This window comes from Manis pentadactyla, chromosome 2, assembly GCF_030020395.1.
Source record: "Manis pentadactyla isolate mManPen7 chromosome 2, mManPen7.hap1, whole genome shotgun sequence".
Lineage (NCBI taxonomy): Eukaryota > Metazoa > Chordata > Mammalia > Pholidota > Manidae > Manis > Manis pentadactyla.
In genome coordinates, this window is record NC_080020.1 from 5,337,565 (window position 1) to 5,345,670 (window position 8,106).

The window sequence follows — 8,106 nt, forward strand, 5'->3', positions numbered from 1 at the left end:
TTTCTAAAATCCATATGGAGATAGGTATCAATATTTTCTAGGCTTCCACTATATAGGATCTAGGTAATTTTTACTGTACTGATAATTCCCCCAATAGGGGAAGAATGCTTTTTAGTCCAGAAACTGTGAGCACCTATTGTATACTAGGAAGATGCATGTGCTAGACTCTAGGAATAGAATGAATTGGTCATGAACTCTACTTGAGAAACTGATTCACAGACATTTAACTGCAATTAAATGTATTACAAAAGTTACTATCTCTATAACAACATGTAATTACAAGATATGGTGTTCAATTAGAAGTGACCACTCTGTATAAGAGGACTTCCCAGAAGAGGCGCCATGTCAGGTAAGTCTTGAAGGATAAGTAAGAGTTCACCAAGGTCGCCATGTACACGTCCAAACAGCATCCCCACATTGTATATAAATGGTGACTCCTGAGTTTATGATCCTGGGGAAGAAATTACTTTTGTATATCAGTTAGGGTGCATTCAGATGCAAATAAACAGAATATTACAGAAAATGGCTTAAATAATAGAATATTTTATTTTCTCAACATCCAAAGGAACATGGTCCTAGGGTGGTTTAGGCACATGGCTGTGTCAGATTTTACTCTGCTGTCCTCAACATGTTGGCTTCTGACCTTGACTTTATCACCCCAGGGTCATAAGATGGTTTTTAAAAGTTCTAGGAAACCATCCAAACACAGGAAGGAAATAGAGCAAGTGAGAATACTTTCTTTGACTGTCTCACTATTATATATATTTTTTGAAGGTAGGACAATTCTTCACAGATGTCACCCAGATTTACCCGTATATCTCGTTGGCCAGAACTTAGCATATTACTGTTAGTAGCCAGAAGGGAGATTGGGAAAGCAAAGATGTAGTATTTTTAGCTTCTGCTGTATGAAGCACTCTCTACTAAGAGGAGAAATAAAGGAAGGGAAAGCTCTTTGGTAGGCAACCCACAGTGTCTCCAGATATTCTAAAGTGAAAAAAGATTAGATTTTTGGTCTCCAGAACCAAAAGTTTTGACAAATATTAAGATTTTTTCTTGACAGGTCTGCTAAAACTTTACAAAGTTTTTAATAACTTTTAGCACTCTTTTCCTTTCTCAAGATTAATATGCTGCAATTAAACATCCTCTTTTTACTCTACCAAGATATTTATAGGATACATATTATTAATTTCCACCTGCAGAGGAGAAAATTGGAACAAAGAGGGGTTAAGCAACACAGCTAGCAAAAATTAAATAATGAAGTTCAGAATTGGTCCCTGGTCTCCCAACAATGAGATCAACATTTTTTCTATGATGTCTCAAATGTTTATATTTTCATAGTATGTTATTACAGTATGGCATGATAATATATTGATATAGTATTTTAATGATACACACTACAGTACAGTTTGATACCGTAACATGGTATAATAATTAATCTCTGCCATATTTTGAACTGACTAGTATAACCCAAGATAGATCAATCAGCCTTTGAGATTATTCATTATAGGCTTAAAGGTAGCTCTGTTCAATATCTGTTCCAGAAACACACCATCTTGCTGACACAGAGAGAGAGAAATCAGAGAGTTGGCTCTCTCTCTAAGATGGAGGAGGCCAGGAAATGACCTGGGTATGAGGGCAACTGAGCACAAGACAGGTGATTTGAAAAGCAAGGACTCTACATTCCTTGGACTCCTTTCCCTCCTTATAGTCTCTGGTTTGCATCTGTCCACGGGGACTAACATCAACAGCAATCAAAAGAGCGCTTCATTCCAAGCGATGATGAACCTTGGGAAACCCACAAGAAGCTAAGGTGTACTTCAGCCCTGGGGAGGAGACTGGACAGGCCGTTTGAAATCTCTGAGATGGGCTTTACACTCAAGATCAATGGATTTAATATTGGGCAGCAGCAGCCACAGTTGCTATGGTGAACAAGGCTCTGGCTATAATTACAAGGTTCAGCTGGATGGATTGCAGGGAGAAATTCTTTATGAACAAAACAGGTGGCGTCCATACAAAGCTCATCTCCAGCATTTTTCTCACAGTTAGGGACCATTCAAAAGATGGTGTCTTTGAAGATACAGCAGAAACGAAAAGTAACTGGGTCATTTCATTCTGGGGCTCTGTCAAAGCCTGCTCTTCTAAACCAGGCTAGGTTCTAAACAGCTCCCAGTGTCTAAAGCTATAATTTAGGACTTTAGTTCAGTGTTTATTTGACCTCATTTTCCAACGTGAAGAATTAGCTACTAGATGAGTAAAAATAGAATTTCCCCAAAGCAAGTTCATTTTGGTTAGAGCAGAACCCGTTCACACAGAACTCTGTCACATGCACCTAAAGGATGGGAGAGGTCAGTAATAGAGTTTCCCTAAGTTTCTATAGTGTATCTTTAAAAAGAATGAGCCAGAAGAAGTGGTGGAATGTCATATGCCTGAGTTATAGGTTGTTCAGCATGTTTTGATCGTGCAGATTACTGTGTATCTGCTCAAAAAAAGTGTCTCAGGATAGGCAGTTGAGCTTTGTGACTGAGTCATATACACTCTGAAAATTTTTAAATTATACAAAGACCACAGATTGGTGGCAAATCCCAGAAATAAAGAAAATGGTTGATGTGGCTTTTTTAACTAAACTTTTATTCTTGAAATAATTGTAGCTTTTTCTGTAATTGAAATAACTAATACAGAGAGATCAGAATACACTTGAACCAGTTTCCTCCAATAGTAATATCTTGTGTAACTACAGTACAATATTATAACCAAGATAGTAACAGTGATACAATCCTTCAACCTCGTTCAGATTTCTTAGATTTTGTGTGTGTGTGTGTGTGTGTGTGTGTGTATGTGTGTGTGTGTGTGTGTGTGTGTGTGTGTGTGTGTGTGCGCGCGCAGTGTTATGGAATTGTAGATATATAGAGGTTCATTCATCTACCACTACACTCAAAATACAAAACAGTTCTATCATCACAAGGGTCCATCATGGTGCCCTTGATACAGTGTTTTAATGACCTGTAAAGGTGACGTGAGAACTATTTTGTCATTTAAACTAAGTGGAGAAACAAACTAATAAAACATATGCATTTTTTAAAATACATATTTGCAAGTTCCTTTTATTTTCTATTATGTCCATATTTCCTCTTGGGTTAGTTAAGAATATAAGTAAACTGACCTTACATAATTCCAATACTTTCATATGATCATTTTAAGATATGTACTTAGTTGTTTCCATCATAAAGCATATGACTTATCAATTACATGCTTGGATACTTATCCTAGAAAAATGAAAATTTATGTTCTCCTAAAAATTTCTACGTAAGTGTTCATATCCTCTTTATTTGCAAGAGCCAAAAGCTAGAAACAACCCAAATGTCCTTCAGTGAGTGAACAAATAAACAAACTGTGGTAGACCCATACAGTGGCATATGGTTCAGCAATGGAAGGGAGTGAACATTGATATACACACCTTGAATGGATCTCAAGGCCAGTTTGCTAAGTGAAAAAAGCCAATCAACATGTATCCACTATGATCCCATTTATAAAAAATAGTCTTAAAATAATAAAATTATAGTGATGGAAAACAGGTCAGTACTGCAGAAGTTATCATTGGGAAGAAGGTATAGCTATAAAGGAATAGCATAATGGCAATCCTTATGGTAAAGGAATAGTTATGCACACTGATTGTGGCCAAGGTTATACACATATACATGTGATCAAATTTCAAAGACTCCACATTCTCCCCAAAAAATGTTTACATGTAAAAAATAAGTCAGATCTGATATAGGTGTGTATTTTAGTTAACTGTATTGTACCCACATCAATTATTTGGATTTACTAATGTCCTTATGGTTATATAAGATGCTAGCATTGGGGCAAGCTGGGGGAAGGATGCACAGGAACTCTCTGTACTAATTTTGCAACTTCTTGTTGTGATTATAAAATTATTTCAAAATAAAACAAATTTTACAACAAAAAATTAGCTCCCCCAATTTGCAGAGATATAAACTCAGATTCAATCAGGCTAAATAACTTGCCCTTATAAAAAAGCCCTCAAACTAGTGAAAGGCCAGACTGAGATTTGAACCCTAGGACCACGGACTCCAAATGCAGGGTCCTTTCTGCAGTGGTGCTCCTATTAGCCGCGTGTTTAACTCGGGCAGGTAAACATCCGGATGATAAGCGAAGGCTGTCCCGCTGGATGAAACAACGTGCTCAAAGTCAGGGAGCAAACAAGAGCAAGGTAAAAAAAATAAAACTGTCAAAGGCTGGGAAACAGGGGAAAGCAAAGAGACAAGAGGGATTCAGGCGTCAGGACAGAGCAAGAGGCTGGCAGGTTGCAGGGCTGTTGACCAGATGCCTGATTAGAAGAGAGTGTAATCCCTCGTAATCACAGACCCTAAAAATGGCCCCGGAAAGGTGGTAAATGGCCAGATTCTACTGGAAGTAAAGGTCATAGAGTGAGAGCTGATCAAAGAATCCTGCACCTAGGGAGCCAACGGAGTGGCCCATCAACACTCAAGGCAACGATGCGATGGAGAGGAGGTCGGAGTTTTACCCTTCCTGCCGGGATAAGCTTCCTGGAGGCAGAGACTGCTTTACCTGTCTTTGCTTTTCCCACAGAGTTCCAGTGATATTTGCTGAACTGATGGATGAATGTTCTTATGCCTTGAGAACCTCAAATAGTTAACTAACCAACCTTATTTAGCACCTATTTTATATTATAAAGAAACTATTGCTCCATGGATTTCTGATTACTGCTAACATCTTCTACATTCATACCTATCGGCATTTACTTCACACATATAACAAGTCCCTCTCTTCAGAGAAATTAAAACTATATGAAGGTACTCAGAGTTTCTCTGCCATGGTCTTTACCCTAGAGTTGTGCTGTCCAGTACGGTAGCTGGTAGCCTCATGTGACTATTGAAATTCAAATTGAATTTAAATAAAATTAAAATTTCAACCCCATAGTTGCTTCTCGCCACATTTCAGGTGCTCAGTACCTGCATGTGGCTAATGGCTGCTGTACAAAACAGTGCAGAAAGAGAGCGTTTCAATGATCTGGAAGTGCTGAAGTATAATGTTGCCTAAAACAACACACAGTGACTCACTAATTTGTCTTCCCTGACTCCCCCGCCTCTCTCCCAAGATCAGTCATGGTGTCTTAGCAGGTTCAGTTCTCCACGTCTCAGATGAGCCTGTGGCATCCAAAATGAGGAGAGCAGCATTGATTCAGCTATTTTCAGCACATTTATGCAAATCCAACTGTATTAGAACCCTGATATCTTTCATATAAACATAGCACATTTTATGATTATGCCATTAATAAACCATGTTATGTGTTGAATATAGTTAATAAGTGCAGTAGGCAGAATAACTAACCCTTACATGTCTGCATCCTAATCCCCCGTTTTTGGGGAGAACATTAGGATGTAGGGGATGCGTATTATGTTACATGGAAAGGGGGAATTAAAGTGGCATTTAGAATTAAGTTTGCTTATCGGCTGATCTTGAGATGAGGTTATTCTGGTTTATCCAAGTGGGCCAGAGGAATCACAAGGGTCCTTACAGGGGGAAGGAGGGAGAAGAGCCAGAGGGAGAAAGACTTGACTGGTTATTGCTGGTTCTGAAGATGGACGGAAGCACATGCCAAGGGCTACAGGCAGCCTCTAGAAGCTAGAAAAGGCAAGAAAAATTCCCTTACAGGGTCTCCAAAGAGAAGCGCAACTCTGCCAATGCCTTGATTTTAACCTGCTCAGAGTGATTTTGGACCGATAACTTCCAAAACTGTGAGACTATACATTTGGACTGTTTTAAGTCAGTAAATGTGTTGTAATTTGTTACAGCAGTAATAAGAACCTAATACATAAGACAGCTAAAGTTCAATATAACTGATGTAACTTTTACTTAGTTATTTAATTTTATTTCTATTTGTTTTTTGTTAGTTTGGGGGAAGCAGAATTTAAAAGAATCAGTGGCACTTTAGCTCTCAGATTTTTTTTCCTAAGAAAGGGAGGCTTCGGAATTGGCCACTTGACCTAGAACTTTGCAGGAGTTCTGGGCATTTCAGAATTGCCCAGAAATTCGAAATAGGCAGCTCAAAAATGGCAGTTCAGGCAAAGGAAGAGAGTGACCTTTGAGCTGAGCCCCTTTGCACAGAGTTGCTAAGGCAGTGTGGTTGTTTGCCAAAAAATGGCACTGAAGTCCTCCACACAAAGGACAAAATTAGCTAATTTATTTTGCTTCATGAAAAGGACAAGGAAATGATACAATCTTTAAGAACATTAGAAAAGTATGCACAATTCTATTCATAATAGCAATAAGATAATTGTTCTATTGTGTCAAATTACTGAGATTATATGATACCAGATGAGATTTTCTTTTCCATTTTGTCATTTTTAAAATATTAAATGTGCTTCGAAAAGACAGTAAGGCCAATAAAACATGGAATGGTTGTATCAAAACAGAAAAATGAGTCTCATGCATTCAAGGAGGGAAGAAATGTATTAGAATTTATGCTAAAATACAGCCAAGAGTTCTTGTATGACCCACCAAAAAATTACGCTTCAGTGAGGGCTTAGAAACTACTACAAACCTTTCCCAAAACTTACACCTCATCTCCTTCTTTGCCTGCCTGAAATTTCCATGTGATTTACTTACTGTGTTTGAGGGTTTAACGGCCAATGTTGAAATGGACGAAGAAGAATGGAAAGGTGTTAGATGGCAGAAGAAAACAGCTGATGACCCCACTGAAGCAGCTGTGGGAATTACAGTTTCTTACTCCGTGTTTTCAGGAATTTCTTAATGTACTTGCCAAGAACTCTGAACTCCCTGTGTCCCACTGAGACCCTCTGGGACCCTCTGGGACCCTCCGCGTGCCATGTATTCAGACCCATGGTTCCAGATGCCTACCACACACCTCAGACTCAACATGTCTCAGACTATTCAGATCCTTCTCCACCTCAAACCTGCTCCTTCTCACATTTTCATGACCATCAGTCAAGCTGGATAGCTCAGTTATCCACAGACTCCCCACCTTCCATCCCCACCACTTCCAGCTCGTCAGCAAAACTTATAATTCTTCCTCCTCTGTTATCTGTCTGGCCCACACACTCCTTTCCACTTCTAGAGACCATTCATCTAATCGGTGCAAATCTAAACTCTAATCAGTCTCTCCTAACCAATCCAGTCAATGAAAAATATTTATAACCACAGGGCACCACTTTAATTCTTTCACTCAAAAATATTTTGCATATTTGTTATCTGAAAATCACTGTGGAAATATACATCCTTCAATATCAAGGAGTTTAAAACCAAGTGGGAAAGAAAACAATAACATACAACAATAATAAAAATAACTGCAGTTATCATTTATTGAGCATCTTTCATATTCCAGATGTGGTTCCAGATGCTTTGCATATTCTGTCCCAAACAATCATAACACCCCTGCCCCCACCCCACTGGAAAAACAGAGTTGCAATAAAAGTGTCACAGTAAAAACCAAAAACAATGCTTGATTTTAATCCACTGCATTTAAATACACACCAATCTATTCTTTCAGAAGCTCACTGGTTCATTATCTGAAAGAAATAAAGTCATGGGATTTGAGAACTCAGAGAAAACCTTTTCTGAAACCACCTCAATCTGGCCACGTTTAGAGTTGGAAGAGAGGTTCCTAAAAGGAAAATTGACTTCTCAAGGTTGCAAAGTTTGTTTAAAGAAGGTCCAAGAGTAGAATGTAGATCTCTAGGCCTATGATCTGGGCAGTTAATAAGAAACTGATCTTTTTAAAAGTCAGTTCAGCAACATCTCCTACCTTAGAAATTCTAAAATGAATCACTGGTCCTATTGTTTCCAAGTATTTACCTGATTATATTAATTTAACTATCTATAGCTAAATTTAAAATTCAAGTAAAAGCAAATGTATATGCTACTGAATATGTCTATATTGCTTAAAAGGAATTAAGATTAAAAATATGAAAACTTAATGAATTAAAATTTTTAAGGTTTAATGAGTTTTGTACAAAATCAGTTATTAAATTCAGAAAGCAGTGGACATTAATTAAAGATTTGTCAACAAAAAATTGTCAACAAAAACTTGGAAAAATAAAATAAGAA